A 17,505-nucleotide genomic window follows, 5' to 3' on the forward strand; every position below is an offset into this window, starting at 1 on the left:
AAGTTAGTGGGAGGTGCCAGAGCTGCCGCCCCATGACCCAGCTGCATACCGCAGGATGGAGTGCCAAGCTGCTGCCCCCCATCCTGCAAGCCAGCCGGTGGGCTCAGGGAGGCGAAGGCTGATCCCCCAAGTGGCCCGTGGGGTGTGTGTGACCACGCGCGGGGTTGGCCATGGGTGCAATTCCAGTGATGCAGCCAAGGGTGATTTTACCCCTCCTCTGGGAGGTGGGGAGCCTGAACCCACCTGCAAGCACCTCCCCCATGGGCACAGGGGGTGGAAGGCAGAGCCCCACCCCCCACCCCATGCAAAGTTGCCCACTTGGCCAGCAGCACGTGAAGCTGGAGGTGCCCGCAGTGGTGTGGGGGGTCTGTCTCAGGGGGTGCCCCATGGGCAGCCCCTTACCCTGAAATTTGCCAGGCTGGAGGGACTCGGGGAGCGAAGCCACATCTGACTGCGGGCTGGGGTGGCGGTGCTATTTCCCCAGCCCCACATGGAGAGGCACCCCGGCCCAGCCCCGCCGGAGCTGCCATGGCCAGAGAGAGGCCCCTCCCCCATCCTGAGCTGCTGCAGCGAGAGAGGGTTGTGGGGGGGTCCTTTCTCCCCACTGCAGCCCCGGGGAAGCCTGCACCCCAAACCTCTCATCCTCGGCCCCACCCCAGAGGCCTATAAAATCATGACTGGTGTAGAGAAAGTAAATCAGGAAGTTTATTTACTCATTCTCATAACACAAGAATTAGGGGTTACCAACTAAAATTAATAGGCAGCAGGTTTAAAAAAAACAAAAGGAAGTATTTCTTCACACACCAAACAGTCAACCTGTGGAACTCCTTGCCAGAGGATGTTGTGAAGGCCAAGACTATAACACGATTCAAAAAAGAATTAGATAAGTTCATGGAGGATAGGTCCATCAATGCTTATTAGTCAGCATAGGCAGGGATGGGATCCCTAGCCTCTGTTTGCCAGAAGCTGGGAATGGATGACAGGGGATGGATCATTTGCTGATTACCTGTTCTGTTCATTCCCTTTGGGGCACCAGGTATCGGCCACTGTTGGAAGACAGGATACTTGGCTAGATGGACCTTTGGTCTGACCCACTATGGCCACTCTAATGTTCTTATGTTCTTAAACTGAATATGCATAGACATTTCTGTGGAAACCACTGCTTTTTTACTGGAAGTTTCATGTCGATTTTAAAATTGTTGTTGTCAGGTGAATCCAACTTGCCTCATTCTGGAATAAATCATTTTATGAGAGGTCATTAAACCTGGGCGGTGTCTTGTATGCAAGAGACTAGCTCTCTCTCAGAATAATGGGCTACAATCTCTAATCACAATCGCATGAGAATGTTCTAGCTTCTGTAGCGCTAAAGCAGACCTTTCACCGAATATGAGGGCGTATCTATATTAGCAAACATCACGAGTATACATTAATCAATTTTAAATTGATTTATTACATCAGTGCAAACTCCTAGTGCAGACACATTAAAACTGCTTTAAACCATGTTTATACTGGTTCTCTGAATTCAGTAAAATAATCAGATCAAGCTAAACTGCTTTAAAAATGACTTAAACCAGTTTAAGTGCATGTACATTAAAAGTTTGCACTGGTGTAAGTTGATTAGGTTACATAAGAACAAAATACCATGTGTAGATGTGCCCTCTAGGTACCTGTATTTTATCCCTTTCACTCTAGCTAACTAATTAACCACCCAAAACAAAGCATGAATTGAGGGGATAGGTGGTTCTGTTATGCCCACACGTCTCAGGGATGCCAATAAGAAAAACCACTTTAAAGGGTGGGAAAAGTTGGCACGTATCAACATTTATTCTTCCATTGAAAGCAGCTCTCTCCACTATGCAGCCAATACTGAGAATAAGCAATTAGAGATTTTATAACAATTTCAGCCGCCTGACTTTCAAAAATAAGAAGTTACTTTCTGCGTCAGAGGTTTTAAAGCCAGCAGGGACCATTATGATCATCTAATCTGACTAGCTGCATTACACAGGCCTGAGAATTTCACCCCGTGGTTCCTACATCCAGCCCAATAACTGATTTTGGAAGCCTCTCTCAGCACTGTACAAAAGACCTAGAGAGCCATTGTGGCAGCACCCTGCAGAGAGAAAGTCACAGCACATAAGACAAAGAGCATTAACCAAGTACTGCACTTGTGCTGATTGAATGTGGGGCAGCCCAGTAATACTCAGCAGTGGCTTCAGGTGTTTCAGTAATTAGAGGAGTGTCTAATTTTCTTGTCACATCACCCACTGTCACATCACCCACTGTTATGCAGTCATCCCATACTGATGAGGATGCCAATAAATAAACCATGCAAGGAAAGGCCCTGCTATCATTCACTTGCACATGAGCTTATGCTGCCATGAGAATCTGAACAGTTTTCTCTCTGTTTTTGCTTTAAAATCTAAGACTTAACATTTCACTGACATAGATTGTCCCCTCTGGCATTAATAGCCATGACAGGCCATGACATTACTGAAAATCCTCATGAAGATGAACCCAAATTGCACAGTTAGGGGAGCAGGATTCCCATCTCCCAGACCTTTGGATTCCGCAAGATTCACCTCGATCCTGGCAGGGGATCTGCAAGAGGCCACGACCATCTGTACAAAGGCCCCACATTCCTTCTGTTGGTTGTTGGCCACCCCAACCCCCTGACAGTGCCATTGGATTCCCCTGTGGAAGCTCCCAGGTTCCTGGGACAAGAGCTGCCAAGATAGGTCAATATGGCCTGGAACTGTATTAATTTTTTCAGGCATCTTCTGTGGGATTGGAGGGTGGATGATATGCATCTCCCTGATTCCACTCCAGCCCTCTCCTCCCCCAGTGCGGATCTTAGACCCTGCAGTGAGCCCTCTGCAGGGTCTAGGAAGTGCAGGGGGATGGTGCTAGGGAGGCTCTGGAGCCCCAGTTGCATGGGGAGGAGGGGAGATGCACACACCAGATCCCCAGGCAGCTCTCAGCAGGGATGATTCTTACACCAGTCATACTGTATGGGTTAGGCAGTGGAAGAGTTAACTGAGCTTACGGTTGTTTGGAGACCACGGGTGCCAGCGTTAGCCTTGACTGGGAAAACAGGATGGCAGCTGCAGACTGGCTGTCATGATTGTGTCCCCTTTAGGGCATCTTTTATAATATGTATTAGCCAAGGCCCTACTTAACTTGCGATTTTGCGGAAATTGGGGATTCCACAATATTAGGCTTCCACCACAAGTTTGACAGTGGGAGTCCCTGCTGTCAGCCCCATGATCCTGCTCTCAACCCCAGACCCCGCTCTCAGCCCCGGGTGGCCAATAGTGGAAAATGGCAGAAAAGTAATAATGGACGTTATTATGCAAATAATTACTTTTCCACAATTTTCCATGGCTTGTCTGCAAGTCAGCTGCAATTTTTTGACAATCCTCCCACAGTTCAAGTAGGGCCTTAGTAATGGCATTTGATTTAGTTAATTCTTAAACAGGGCAGGGTAAACTCTTTGCCGTGAATTGTTTTTCAACCGGAGCTGGCCTTTTTCTGTTTGGAAGTGAGTCATGAGAAGACTTGGATTTTTACAAATTTATTTATGATCATTATTACAGTTCTTCCTATGAGCCCCAGCTGAGACTGGGGCCCTATGGTTTTAGGTACTGTACGAACATACAGCTAGAGCCAGCCTCTGCTGTGAGAGCTGACAGTCTAAACAGACAATGGGTGGAGAAAGGATGGGGAACTGAGACATGGAGAGAGTAAGTGATGGGCTGACTTTGGGCAAATCACTTCACCTCTCTGTGCATCCGTTTCCCCAGCTGTGTAATAGGGATAAAAATGCCAACCTCTTTTGTAAAGTGCTTTGAAATCTGCTGATGGAAAGCTGTTGCAGAGCTGGGACATGAAGCCAGGTCTCCTGAGTTTCAGTCCAGCGCCTTATCCACAAGAACATGCTGCTTCTCAAATGTGTGTGTGTTTGTGGAACACTTTGTGTGAACATCTCTTGGACTAGAGGCCGTTTGCAAACTAGGTTTGTTATGTACGTTCACTATTTTCAATCATCCCTGTGTGACTGGTCCTATGCAGACAGCAGCCCTAACAGGAGCATCTGCCAGCAAAACTTTGCCCTCACATCTGTGTTTGCTAGCGGGGGCAAATCACAGTAAACTGCTGTTTGGAGAGAGTTTTTTATTGCCAAAATGAGTGGGAAAAGCAGGAAGGCAGAGCGACTCCCCATGTGTCAAGAGAATGAGGTGCAGCTTTATGCAGTGAGATTGGAGTATCTAGAAGAGCGTGTTGATCTGCAGAGAAACGTGCACATCATGGTTTTTCTGACAGAGAAGATGATGGCACTAGTGCAATCCCCTGTGAGAAGAGGGAGGAGCAGGAGGGCTCGAACAGCCAAGAACAAGGCATGGTGAAGGAGAGAGAATTTTTGACCACTAATCATATGATCCATCCATCCATTACATGGTCCCTGCAGAACACTTGATGGAAAAAAGGCATGACATGATTGTAATGACTTGGTTTGTCAGCAGGACGCTGTCCAAATGGGTGGACTGACTGTCAGTCGATAATTTGACATGCTTATCTGTGGACAAGTTTTCATGATTGTTCAGTAGCTAGAGGGAAGGCAGCATAACTGACATTGATAAGCGCCCTAGATTTACTAAAATAACAAAATACACAAACATTCAGAAGGGGGGGGGAAACAGGTACTCAATAAGAAGTTGAACAAGTAACATTCCTGTGACGCTTTCCAAGGATGCCCAGAGTTGTGAGGCCCCTTGCAGCCGCCTGCCCTTGCTGTGAGGAAACACTGTCTGGGCCTGCTGGGGATCAGCTCCCCAACTCCATTGACCACAAGCCCTCCCCAGTAGGCCGTGCAAGCCCTGCTGTCTCTCTCCAAGTGAGCAATCGGCACGTTCCAGCTCTCAGGCCCTCTGAACGTCTTCCTGGAGTGTCCACCTCTGGTCCCCTGGACACGAACAGTATTCACAGATTGGGGGTACTGTTCCTTTGGAAGCAGCCAGCTTATCAGTTTCACCTCAGATCCCCGCTCCACTTAATACCCAGCACTGACACATGTTTATAGTCAAATAAAGTAAAAGTTTCTTTAACACAGCATAGAGATGCAAGTGATAGCAAGTAGAAATATTGGAAACAGATGATTATATAGAAAACAAAATCATAACATGCATTCTAGACTTAATTAACAAAATACTCTGATGTCTTGTAGAGTATTGCTTACTCAAAATCTTTACAGAATTTCACAGCCACGCTGGCTGTGACCCTTTCATAAGACAAACACACTGTTAGCTTGCTTCCTTCATGAAGGAGTCTCTGTGTTTTCTTATATCCCCCAGATATCCCGTAACCATCCTCTGTCATTAGTCAGAAACAGGACCCCCTTTGCTGTTGTATCCTGTGAATTTCCCCTCTGGTAGTTTTCATCATGTTTTATTCTGCCTGGGGCTCAGTATGAAAATAGATCCAAAATTGCCATGAATTGTATGCCCGATGACACACGTATGACCAGTCAGGGAAATAGGCATCTGGTACCTCTTGCCTGAAAGGAACATGTCCGAGTTACATCACCGCCTGGTAACCTGCCTTAACTTTAAGACCTTAGGAACACAGATACTTAACTGCTTAAATATGATCTGTACACACATTTTGCAGTGATCATGTTAACCAGTGGGCTCGTGGCTCTCGGTAGAGACCTCACATGCTCCCTTCTGTGGACTACTTTGCTACATCCGACCCAGGAATTCCTGTAAATAACCCTATGCACTCCTGTGCCAACTGTCAGCTGGCATGCAGAGGTCTCTGGGTCACAAGTCCCTTTATTCAGAATACTCATTTCAGCTCCCCTGACTGTATCATAAACTAAACACAACACAATAATTCCTCTGAAGACTGCTTTGGACTGGCTTTTATTAAAACTTGTCAGCTTATTGGAACTGCCCATTTAACTGATGATAAACCTACATCACTATAAACCCTACTCACTGATCCAAAGTTAAGAACCCCCTTGTGCTGTAAAGCTGGGGAACTTACTGTGTTTTCAGTTTGGTTGTTTGTAGGCTTTTTCGTTGATCAGAGGCTAGGATCCCAGTCCTACTTGTGGGCTCTAGCAGTTTCTGTCCTTCACTTCCTGTTTTCTAAGATCAGCTGCACTCCTTTCTCTTCCCCAGTGCTAAGTTACAGGATTTGCTATCCAAGAGGTGGAGTCTGGCTCTCTGGATTTTCTCTTTCCAGGAAGTGGATTTTTGAGTGGAGAAGTTAGTCCAGTAAAAGATGTTACCTCACCAACCTCGCAGGTCTAAAACAAACTAAAGGAAGTATTTCTTCACACACCAAACAGTCAACCTGTGGAACTCCTAGCCAGAGGATGTTGTGAAGGCCAAGACTATAACACGATTCAAAAAAGAACTAGATAAGTTCATGGAGGATAGGTCCATCAATGCTTATTAGTCAGCATAGGCAGGGATGGGATCCCTAGCCTCTGTTTGCCAGAACCTGGGAATGGACGACAGGGGATGGATCATTTGCTGATTACCTGTTCTGTTCATTCCCTTTGGGGCACCAGGTATCGGCCACTGTTGGAAGACAGGATATTTGGCTAGATGGACCTTTGGTCTGACCCACTATGGCCACTCTTATGTTCTTAAACTGAATATGCATAGACATTTCTGTGGAAACCACTGCTTTTTTACTGGAAGTTTCATGTCGATTTTAAAATTGTTGTTGTCAGGTGAATCCAACTTGCCTCATTCTGGAATAAATCATTTTATGAGAGGTCATTAAACCTGGGCGGTGTCTTGTATGCAAGAGACTAGCTCTCTCTCAGAATAATGGGCTACAATCTCTAATCACAATCGCATGAGAATGTTCTAGCTTCTGTAGCGCTAAAGCAGACCTTTCACCGAATATGAGGGCGTATCTATATTAGCAAACAGCACGAGTATACGTCAATCAATTTTAAATTGATTTATTACATCAGTGCAAACTCCTAGTGCAAACACATTAAAACTGCTTTAAACCATGTTTATACTGGTTCTCTGAATTCAGTAAAATAATCAGATCAAGCTAAACTGCTTTAAAAATGACTTAAACCAGTTTAAGTGCATGTACATTAAAAGTTTGCACTGGTGTAAGTTGATTAGGTTAGATAAGAGCAAAATACCATGTGTAGATGTGCCCTCTAGGTACCTGTATTTTATCGCTTTCACTCTAGCTAACTAATTAACCACCCAAAACAAAGCACGAATTGAAGGGATAGGTGGTTCTGTTATGCCCACACGTCTCAGGGATGCCAATAAGAAAAACCATTTTAAAGGGTGGGAAAAGTTGGCACGTATCAACATTTATTCTTCCATTGAAAGCAGCTCTCTCCACTATGCAGCCAATACTGAGAATAAGCAATTAGAGATTTTATAACAATTTCAGCCGCCTGACTTTCAAAAATAAAAAGTTACTTTCTGCGTCAGAGGTTTTAAAGCCAGCAGGGACCATTATGATCATCTAATCTGACTAGCTGCATTACACAGGCCTGAGAATTTCACCCCGTGATTCCTACATCCAGCCCAATAACTGATTTTGGAAGCCTCTCTCAGCACTGTACAAAAGACCTAGAGAGCCATTGTGGCAGCACCCTGCAGAGAGAAAGTCACAGCACATAAGACAAAGAGCATTAACCAAGTACTGCACTTGTGCTGATTGAATGTGGGGCAGCCCACATTCAGCAGTGGCTTCAGGTGTTTCAGTAATTAGAGGAGTGTCTAATTTTCTTGTCACATCACCCACTGTCACATCACCCACTGTTATGCAGTCATCCCATACTGATGAGGATGCCAAAAAATAAACCATGCAAGGAAAGGCCCTGCTATCATTCACTTGCACATGAGCTTATGCTGCCATGAGAATCTGAACAGTTTTCTCTCTGTTTTTGCTTTAAAATCTAAGACTTAACATTTCACTGACATAGATTGTCCCCTCTGGCATTAATAGCCATGACAGGCCATGACATTACTGAAAATCCTCATGAAGATGAACCCAAATTGCCCCATTAGGGGAGCAGGGTTCCCATCTCCCAGACCTTTGGATTCCGCAAGATTCACCTCGATCCTGAGGGGATCTGCAAGAGGCCACGGCCATCTGTACAATGACCGCACATTCCTTCTGTTGGTTGTTGGCCACCCCAACCCCCTGACAGTTTCATTGGATTCCCCTGTGGAAGCTCCCAGGTTCCTGGGACAAGGGCTGCCAAGATAGGTCAATATGGCCTGGAACTGTATTAATTTTTTCAGGCATCTTCTGTGGGATTGGAGGGTGGATGATATGCATCTCCCTGATTCCACTCCAGCCCTCTCCTCCCCCAGTGCGGATCGTAGACCCTGCAGTGAGCCCTCTACAGGGTCTAGGAAGTGCAGGGGGATGGTGCTAGGGACGCTCTGGAGCCCCAGTTGCATGGGGAGGAGGGGAGATGCACACACCAGATCCCCAGGCAGCTCTCAGCAGGGATGATTCTTACACCAGTCATACTGTATGGGTTAGGCAGTGGAAGAGTTAACTGAGCTTACGGTTGTTTGGAGACCACGGGTGCCTGCGTTAGCCTTGACTGGGAAAACAGGATGGCAGCTGCAGACTGGCTGTCATGATTGTGTCCCCTTTAGGGCATCTTTTATAATATGTATTAGCCAAGGCCCTACTTAACTTGCGATTTTACGGAAATTGGGGATTCCACAATATTAGGCTTCCACCACAAGTTTGACAGTGGGAGTCCCTGCTGTCAGCCCCATGATCCTGCTCTCAACCCCAGACCCCTGCTCTCAGCCCCGGGTGGCCAATAGTGGAAAATGGCAGAAAAGTAATAATGGACGTTATTACTGCAAATAATTACTTTTCCACAATTTTCCATGGCTTGTCTGCAAGTCAGCTGCAATTTTTTGACAATCATCCCACAATTCAAGTAGGGCTTTAGTAATGGCATTTGATTTAGTTAATTCTTAAACAGGGCAGGGTAAACTCTTTGCCGTGAATTGTTTTTCAGCCGGAGCTGGCCTTTTTCTGTTTGGAAGTGAGTCATGAGAAGACTTGGATTTTTACAAATTTATTTATGATCATTATTACAGTTCTTCCTACGAGCCCCAGCTGAGACTGGGGCCCTATGGTTTTAGGTACTGTACGAACATACAGCTAGAGCCAGCCTCTGCTGTGAGAGCTGACAGTCTAAACAGACAACGGGTGGAGAAAAGATGGGGAACTGAGACATGGAGAGAGTAAGTGATGGGCTGACTTTGGGCAAATCACTTCACCTCTCTGTGCATCAGTTTCCCCAGCTGTGTAATAGGGATAAAAATGCCAACCTCTTTTGTAAAGTGCTTTGAAATCTGCTGATGGAAAGCTGTTGCAGAGCTGGGACATGAAACAAGGTCTCCTGAGTTTCAGTCCAGCGCCTTATCCACAAGAACATGCTGCTTCTCAAATGTGTGTGTGTTTGTGGAACACTTTGTGTGAACATCTCTTGGACTAGAGGCCGTTTGCAAACTAGGTTTGTTATGTACGTTCACTATTTTCAATCATCCCTGTGTGACTGGTCCTATGCAGACAGCAGCCCTAACAGGAGCATCTGCCAGCAAAACTTTGCCCTCACATCTGTGTTTGCTAGCGGGGCCAAGTCACAGTAAACTGCTGTTTGGAGAGAGTTTTTTATTGCCAAAATGAGTGGGAAAAGCAGGAAGGCAGAGCGACTCCCCATGTGTCAAGAGAATGAGGTGCAGCTTTATGCAGTGAGATTGGAGTATCTAGAAGAGCGTGTTGATCTGCAGAGAAACGTGCACATCATGGTTTTTCTGACAGAGAAGATGATGGCACTAGTGCAATCCCCTGTGAGAAGAGGGAGGAGCAGGAGGGCTCGAACAGCCAAGAACAAGGCACGGTGAAGGAGAGAGAATTTTTGACCACTAATCACATGATCCATCCATCCATTACATGGTCCCTGCAGAACACTTGATGGAAAAAAGGTCCGACATGATTGTAATGACTTGGTTTGTCAGCAGGACACTGTCCAAATGGGTGGACTGACTGTCAGTCGATAATTTGACATGCTTATCTGTGGACAAGTTTTCATGATTGTTCAGTAGCTAGAGAGAAGGCAGCATAACTGACGTTGATAAGCGCCCTAGATTTACTAAAATAACAAAATACACAAACATTCAGAAGAGGGGGGAAAACAGGTACTCAATAAGAAGTTGAACAAGTAACATTCCTGTGACGCTTTCCAAGGATGCCCAGAGTTGTGAGGCCCCTTGCAGCCGCCTGCCCTTGCTGTGAGGAAACATTGTCTGGTCCTGCTGGGGGTAAGCTCCCCAACTCCATTGACCACAAGCCCTCCCCAGTAGGCCGTGCAAGCCCTGCTGTCTCTCTCCAAGTGAGCAATCGGCACGTTCCAGCTCTCAGGCCCTCTGAACGTCTTCCTGGAGTGTCCACCTCTGGTCCCCTGGACACGAACAGTATTCACAGATTGGGGGTACTGTTCCTTTGGAAGCAGCCAGCTAATCAGTTTCACCTCAGATCCCCGCTCCACTTAATACCCAGCACTGACACATGTTTATAGTCAAATAAAGTAAAAGTTTCTTTAACACAGCATAGAGATGCAAGTGATAGCAAGTAGAAATATTGGAAACAGATGATTATATAGAAAACAAAATCATAACACGCATTCTAGACTTAATTAACAAAATACTCTGATGTCTTGTAGAGTATTGCTTACTCAAAATCTTTACAGAATTTCACAGCCACGCTGGCTGTGACCCTTTCATAAGACAAACACACTGTTAGCTTGCTTCCTTCATGAAGGAGTCTCTGTGTTTTCTTATATCCCCCAGATATCCCGTAACCATCCTCTGTCATTAGTCAGAAACAGGACCCCCTCTGCTGTTGTATCCTGTGAATTTCCCCTCTGGTAGTTTTCATAATCTTTTATTCTGCCTGGGGCTCAGTATGAAAATAGATCCAAAATTGCCATGAATTGTATGCCCGATGACACACATATGACCAGTCAGGGAAATAGGCATCTGGTACCTCTTGCCTGAAAGGAACATGTCCGAGTTACATCACCGCCTGGTAACCTGCCTTAACTTTAAGACCTTAGGAACACAGATTCTTAACTGCTTAAATATGATCTGTACACACATTTTGCAGTGATCATGTTAACCAGTGGGCTCGTGGCTCTCGGTAGAGACCTCACATGCTCCCTTCTGTGGACTATTTTGCTACATTCGACCCAGGAGTTCCTGTAAAAAACCCTATGCACTCCTGTGCCCTCTGCCAGCTGGCATGCAGAGGTCTCTGGGTCACAAGTCCCTTAATTCAGAATACTCATTTCAGCTCCCCTGACTGTATCATAAACTAAACACAACACAATAATTCCTCTGAAGGCTGCTTTGGACTGGCTTTTATTAAAACTTGTCAGCTTATTGGAACTGCCCTTTTAACTGATGATAAACCTACATCACTATAAACCCTACTCACTGATCCAGAGTTAAGAACCCCCTTATGCCGTAAAGCTGGGGAACTTACTGTGTATTCAGTTTGGTTGTTTGTAGGCTTTTTCGTTGATCAGAGGCTAGGATCCCAGTCCTACTTGTGGGCTCTAGCAGTTTCTGTCCTTCACTTCCTGTTTTCTAAGATCAGCTGCACTCCTTTCTCTTCCCCAGTGCTAAGTTACAGGATTTGCTATCCGAGAGGTGGAGTCTGGCTCTCCGGATTTTCTCTTTCCAGGAAGTGGATTTTTAAGTGGAGAAGTTAGTCCAGTAAAAGATGTTACCTCACCAACCTCGCAGGTCTAAAACAAACTAAAGGAAGTATTTCTTCACACACCAAACAGTCAACCTGTGGAACTCCTAGCCAGAGGATGTTGTGAAGGCCAAGACTATAACACGATTCAAAAAAGAACTAGATAAGTTCATGGAGGATAGGTCCATCAATGCTTATTAGTCAGCATAGGCAGGGATGGGATCCCTAGCCTCTGTTTGCCAGAACCTGGGAATGGACGACAGGGGATGGATCATTTGCTGATTACCTGTTCTGTTCATTCCCTTTGGGGCACCAGGTATCGGCCACTGTTGGAAGACAGGATATTTGGCTAGATGGACCTTTGGTCTGACCCACTGTGGCCACTCTTATGTTCTTAAACTGAATATGCATAGACATTTCTGTGGAAACCACTGCTTTTTTACTGGAAGTTTCATGTCGATTTTAAAATTGTTGTTGTCAGGTGAATCCAACTTGCCTCATTCTGGAATAAATCATTTTATGAGAGGTCATTAAACCTGGGCGGTGTCTTGTATGCAAGAGACTAGCTCTCTCTCAGAATAATGGGCTACAATCTCTAATCACAATCGCATGAGAATGTTCTAGCTTCTGTAGCGCTAAAGCAGACCTTTCACCGAATATGAGGGCGTATCTATATTAGCAAACAGCACGAGTATACGTCAATCAATTTTAGATTGATTTATTACATCAGTGCAAACTCCTAGTGCAAACACATTAAAACTGCTTTAAACCATGTTTATACTGGTTCTCTGAATTCAGTAAAATAATCAGATCAAGCTAAACTGCTTTAAAAATGACTTAAACCAGTTTAAGTGCATGTACATTAAAAGTTTGCACTGGTGTAAGTTGATTAGGTTAGATAAGAGCAAAATACCATGTGTAGATGTGCCCTCTAGGTACCTGTATTTTATCCCTTTCACTCTAGCTAACTAATTAACCACCCAAAACAAAGCACGAATTGAAGGGATAGGTGGTTCTGTTATGCCCACATGTCTCAGGGATGCCAATAAGAAAAACCATTTTAAAGGGTGGGAAAAGTTGGCACGTATCAACATTTATTCTTCCATTGAAAGCAGCTCTCTCCACTATGCAGCCAATACTGAGAATAAGCAACTAGAGATTTTATAACAATTTCAGCTGCCTGACTTTCAAAAATAAAAAGTTACTTTCTGCGTCAGAGGTTTTAAAGCCAGCAGGGACCATTATGATCATCTAATCTGACTAGCTGCATTACACAGGCCTGAGAATTTCACCCAGTGGTTCCTACATCCAGCCCAATAACTGATTTTGGAAGCCTCTCTCAGCACTGTACAAAAGACCTAGAGAGCCATTGTGGCAGCACCCTGCAGAGAGAAAGTCACAGCACATAAGACAAAGAGCATTAACCAAGTACTGCACTTGTGCTGATTGAATGTGGGGCAGCCCAGTAATACTCAGCAGTGGCTTCAGGTGTTTCAGTAATTAGAGGAGTGTCTAATTTTCTTGTCACATCACCCACTGTCACATCACCCACTGTTATGCAGTCATCCCATACTGATGAGGATGCCAAAAAATAAACCATGCAAGGAAAGGCCCTGCTATCATTCACTTGCACATGAGCTTATGCTGCCATGAGAATCTGAACAGTTTTCTCTCTGTTTTTGCTTTAAAATCTAAGACTTAATTTTCACTGACATAGATTGTCCCCTCTGGCATTAATAGCCATGACAGGCCATGACATTACTGAAAATCCTCATGAAGATGAACCCAAATTGCCCCATTAGGGGAGCAGGGTTCCCATCTCCCAGACCTTTGGATTCCGCAAGATTCACCTCGATCCTGAGGGGATCTGCAAGAGGCCACGGCCATCTGTACAATGGCCGCACATTCCTTCTGTTGGTTTTTGGCCACCCCAACCCCCTGACAGTGCCATTGGATTCCCCTGTGGAAGCTCCCAGGTTCCTGGGACAAGAGCTGCCAAGATAGGTCAATATGGCCTGGAACTGTATTAATTTTTTCAGGCATCTTCTGTGGGATTGGAGGGTGGATGATATGCATCTCCCTGATTCCACTCCAGCCCTCTCCTCCCCCAGTGCGGATCTTAGACCCTGCAGTGAGCCCTCTGCAGGGTCTAGGAAGTGCAGGGGGATGGTGCTAGGGAGGCTCTGGAGCCCCAGTTGCATGGGGAGGAGGGGAGATGCACACACCAGATCCCCAGGCAGCTCTCAGCAGGGATGATTCTTACACCAGTCATACTGTATGGGTTAGGCAGTGGAAGAGTTAACTGAGCTTACAGTTGTTTGGAGACCACGGGTGCCTGCGTTAGCCTTGACTGGGAAAACAGGATGGCAGCTGCAGACTGGCTGTCATGATTGTGTCCCCTTTAGGGCATCTTTTATAATATGTATTAGCCAAGGCCCTACTTAACTTGCGATTTTGCGGAAATTGGGGATTCCACAATATTAGGCTTCCACCACAAGTTTGACAGTGGGAGTCCCTGCTGTCAGCCCCATGATCCTGCTCTCAACCCCAGACCCCGCTCTCAGCCCCGGGTGGCCAATAGTGGAAAATGGCAGAAAAGTAATAATGGACATTATTACTGCAAATAATTACTTTTCCACAATTTTCCATGGCTTGTCTGCAAGTCAGCTGCAATTTTTTGACAATCATCCCACAATTCAGGTAGGGCCTTAGTAATGGCATTTGATTTAGTTAATTCTTAAACAGGGGCAGGGTAAACTCTTTGCCGTGAATTGTTTTTCAGCCGGAGCTGGCCTTTTTCTGTTTGGAAGTGAGTCATGAGAAGACTTGGATTTTTACAAATTTATTTATGATCATTATTACAGTTCTTCCTATGAGCCCCAGCTGAGACTGGGGCCCTATGGTTTTAGGTACTGTACGAACATACAGCTAGAGCCAGCCTCTGCTGTGAGAGCTGACAGTCTAAACAGACAACGGGTGGAGAAAGGATGGGGAACTGAGACATGGAGAGAGTAAGTGATGGGCTGACTTTGGGCAAATCACTTCACCTCTCTGTGCATCCGTTTCCCCAGCTGTGTAATAGGGATAAAAATGCCAACCTCTTTTGTAAAGTGCTTTGAAATCTGCTGATGGAAAGCTGTTGCAGAGCTGGGACATGAAGCCAGGTCTCCTGAGTTTCAGTCCAGCGCCTTATCCACAAGAACATGCTGCTTCTCAAATGTGTGTGTGTTTGTGGAACACTTTGTGTGAACATCTCTTGGACTAGAGGCCGTTTGCAAACTAGGTTTGTTATGTACGTTCACTATTTTCAATCATCCCTGTGTGACTGGTCCTATGCAGACAGCAGCCCTAACAGGAGCATCTGCCAGCAAAACTTTGCCCTCACATCTGTGTTTGCTAGCGGGGGCAAGTCACAGTAAACTGCTGTTTGGAGAGAGTTTTTTATTGCCAAAATGAGTGGGAAAAGCAGGAAGGCAGAGCGACTCCCCATGTGTCAAGAGAATGAGGTGCAGCTTTATGCAGTGAGATTGGAGTATCTAGAAGAGCGTGTTGATCTGCAGAGAAACGTGCACATCATGGTTTTTCTGACAGAGAAGATGATGGCACTAGTGCAATCCCCTGTGAGAAGAGGGAGGAGCAGGAGGGCTCGAACAGCCAAGAACAAGGCACGGTGAAGGAGAGAGAATTTTTGACCACTAATCACATGATCCATCCGTCCATTACATGGTCCCTGCAGAACACTTTATGGAAAAAAGGCCCGACATGATTGTAATGACTTGGTTTGTCAGCAGGACGCTGTCCAAATGGGTGGACTGACTGTCAGTCGATAATTTGACATGCTTATCTGTGGACAAGTTTTCATGATTGTTCAGTAGCTAGAGGGAAGGCAGCATAACTGACGTTGATAAGCGCCCTAGATTTACTAAAATAACAAAATACACAAACAGTCAGAGGAGGGGGGAAAACAGGTACCCAATAAGAAGTTGAACAAGTAACATTCCTGTGACGCTTTCCAAGGATGCCCAGAGTTGTGAGGCCCCTTGCAGCCGCCTGCCCTTGCTGTGAGGAAACATTGTCTGGGCCTGCTGGGGGTCAGCTCCCCAACTCCATTGACCACAAGCCCTCCCCAGTAGGCCGTGCAAGCCCTGCTGTCTCTCTCCAAGTGAGCAATCGGCACGTTCCAGCTCTCAGGCCCTCTGAACATCTTCCTGGAGTGTCCACCTCTGGTCCCCTGGACACGAACAGTATTCACAGATTGGGGGTACTGTTCCTTTGGAAGCAGCCAGCTAATCAGTTTCACCTCAGATCCCCGCTCCACTTAATACCCAGCACTGACACATGTTTATAGTCAAATAAAGTAAAAGTTTCTTTAACACAGCATAGAGATGCAAGTGATAGCAAGTAGAAATATTGGAAACAGATGATTATATAGAAAACAAAATCATAACACGCATTCTAGACTTAATTAACAAAATACTCTGATGTCTTGTAGAGTATTGCTTACTCAAAATCTTTACAGAATTTCACAGCCACGCTGGCTATGACCCTTTCATAAGACAAACACACTGTTAGCTTGCTTCCTTCATGAAGGAGTCTCTGTGTTTTCTTATATCCCCCAGATATCCCGTAACCATCCTCTATCATTAGTCAGAAACAGGACCCCCTCTGCTGTTGTATCCTGTGAATTTCCTCTATGGCAGTTTTCATAATGTTTTATTCTGCCTGGGGCTCAGTATGAAAATAGATCCAAAATTGCCATGAATTGTATGCCCGATGACACACATATGACCAGTCAGGGAAATAGGCATCTGGTACCTCTTGCCTGAAAGGAACATGTCCGAGTTACGTCACCGTCTGGTAACCTGCCTTAACTTTAAGACCTTAGGAACACAGATTCTTAACTGCTTAAATATGATCTGTACACACATTTTGCAGTGATCATGTTAACCAGTGGGCTCGTGGCTCTCGGTAGAGACCTCACATGCTCCCTTCTGTGAACTATTTTGCTACATCCGACCCAGGAGTTCCTGTAAAAAACCCTATGCACTCCTGTGCCCTCTGCCAGCTGGCATGCAGAGGTCTCTGGGTCACAAGTCCCTTAATTCAGAATACTCATTTCAGCTCCACTGACTGTATCATAAACTAAACACAACACAATAATTCCTCTGAAGGCTGCTTTGGACTGGCTTTTATTAAAACTTGTCAGCTTATTGGAACTGCCCTTTTAACTGATGATAAACCTACATCACTATAAACCCTACTCACTGATCCAGAGTTAAGAACCCCCTTATGCCGTAAAGCTGGGGAACTTACTGTGTATTCAGTTTGGTTGTTTGTAGGCTTTTTCGTTGATCAGAGGCTAGGATCCCAGTCCTACTTGTGGGCTCTAGCAGTTTCTGTCCTTCACTTCCTGTTTTCTAAGATCAGCTGCGCTCCTTTCTCTTCCCCAGTGCTAAGTTACAGGATTTGCTATCCGAGAGGTGGAGTCTGGCTCTCTGGATTTTCTCTTTCCAGGAAGTGGATTTTTGAGTGGAGAAGTTGGTCCAGTAAAAGATGTTATCTCACTGACCTCACATCTCTAATATCCCGGGACCAACATGGCTACAACACTGCATACAATAATGGTTTCCAAAGGCACTTTGTTATTGCTTGCATTGAAAGGGGAATGAGGAATTAGATTAATAATATTTAGCTTTTACTGAGTACTTTCCATCCAGAGGT

At 45.5% G+C, this 17,505-nt stretch overlaps 1 protein-coding gene across 3 annotated transcripts in view; it reads right to left on the minus strand.

The window, feature by feature from the left end:
- Positions 1-17,215, minus strand: part of LOC102947053 (sulfotransferase 1 family member D1) — a 30,601-nt gene extending 13,386 nt beyond the window's left edge. Inside the window, exon 1 of one of the 3 annotated variants that reach the window (XM_043545524.1) lies at positions 17,098-17,215. The gene's annotated coding sequence lies outside the window, so the exon portion shown is untranslated. Of the gene's footprint in view, positions 1-6,042; positions 6,247-11,568; positions 11,756-17,097 lie in introns of those variants that run through there. The other 2 variants (XM_037896609.2, XM_037896608.2) reach the window with 2 other exon arrangements.
- Positions 17,216-17,505: the final 290 nt, after the last annotated feature.

This window comes from Chelonia mydas, chromosome 4 (genome assembly GCF_015237465.2).
Source record: "Chelonia mydas isolate rCheMyd1 chromosome 4, rCheMyd1.pri.v2, whole genome shotgun sequence".
In the NCBI taxonomy this organism is placed as follows: Eukaryota; Metazoa; Chordata; order Testudines; family Cheloniidae; genus Chelonia; species Chelonia mydas.